The 1,353-nt window shown below is 37.0% G+C and overlaps 1 protein-coding gene across 8 annotated transcripts in view; it reads left to right on the forward strand.

Annotated features, from left to right (window-relative positions):
- Positions 1-1,353, forward strand: part of dmd (dystrophin) — a gene marked incomplete at its 5' end in the record, with an annotated part of 195,686 nt that overhangs the window by 65,515 nt on the left and 128,818 nt on the right.

Genomic DNA, 1,353 nt, shown 5'->3' on the forward strand with positions numbered 1-1,353 from the left:
GCAGGTAAAAAAACTGTGTGTGTGTGTGTGTGTGTGTGTGTGTGTGTGTGTGTGTGTGAGAGACGCCCCGCAGAGCTTAATCTGCCGAGACCTGTGATGCTGAAATAACAAGGTTCCATCACACAGTTGGGTTAGAAATAAATTTTGCCTTTCATATGGCAATCGTACCTGTGAGGCCATTCTGCACTGCGATTATGCATACAGGACTATGCTGATGTGGCTCGGTGGAAGTATGAGATGCAGCAAAGTGTCTGTAATGACTATGGAGTTTTAAAACTTTTATACAGCAGCTACCCATGCATGACAGCTGATGGAATTTGTCCTCTATGAAAGACCACATACAATATAAACACAAGCAAATAGTAAAATATGGTAACAACCTCTTGTAGCATAACAAATAGGTCTTAAGGAATAGCTGAGCATTTTGGGAAATACTCCCCCAGAGTCAGATGAGAATACATACCACTCTCAGTTCTGTATGATCCAGCAGACAGTTAGCTTAGCTTAACACAAAGAATTGAAGCAGGGTGAAACAGTTAGCTTGGCTCTATCCAAAGGTTTAAAAAATTTTTGGCTTGAGCAATCAATAAATCAAATTAAGAATAATAACATTTTCTGAGAATTAAGAACCATGGCTCACCATATTATATTTTTTCAATTAGTTCTTGTTCCTTACACAAATGAGGCAATTTTCTACAACTTTAAATGAGAAGCAGCAAATAATTTATATACATCCACTCATGAAAACATTCATAATGAATTATAAACACTTCTGAATAGATAATACTTACAAATAGCTCATAAAGCGCTGATGCATGGCTGCTCATGATAAACAACTTAAGCTGTAGATCAAACACAACACCAACTGGTGTGACTGTTATTACAAATGTGCTAACACATCATTTATAATAAATGAGTTAAACACTGTAACCCCCATAAAGAATGTATGAAGCTTTTAAGCACTGTTTGTGAACAACATGTAGAACTAAACATAACAAATGATGAATACTAATAGATGCAAACTGATGAATTTTAGTTAGGCAGATTCTTCAAAATCTCCTCTGATCTCGGTTGCCCCTTCAACTTTGCTGTCACCTCGGCTCCCTGCAGCAGCTTATACCGGAAACAGCATTAAATTCTTCCTGAACACCACATTAGGAAGTTTAATGAGTCTGTATTTTATCCCATTCACAAGCTAAAGGTTGTTGTATCTCTACTGGAGAGAATTAGCACTTAAACTCATCTGCATCTGCATTCAGCTCCCTTACAGCATATACACCATTACACCATACATACTATACAGATATACAGAAGTATAGTGACTTAAAGAACATCTTTAGAGTGGTTTTCTTC

This window comes from Morone saxatilis, unplaced genomic scaffold (genome assembly GCF_004916995.1).
Source record: "Morone saxatilis isolate NCDOM2014 unplaced genomic scaffold, NCSU_SB_2.0 Contig6, whole genome shotgun sequence".
In the NCBI taxonomy this organism is placed as follows: domain Eukaryota; kingdom Metazoa; phylum Chordata; class Actinopteri; family Moronidae; genus Morone; species Morone saxatilis.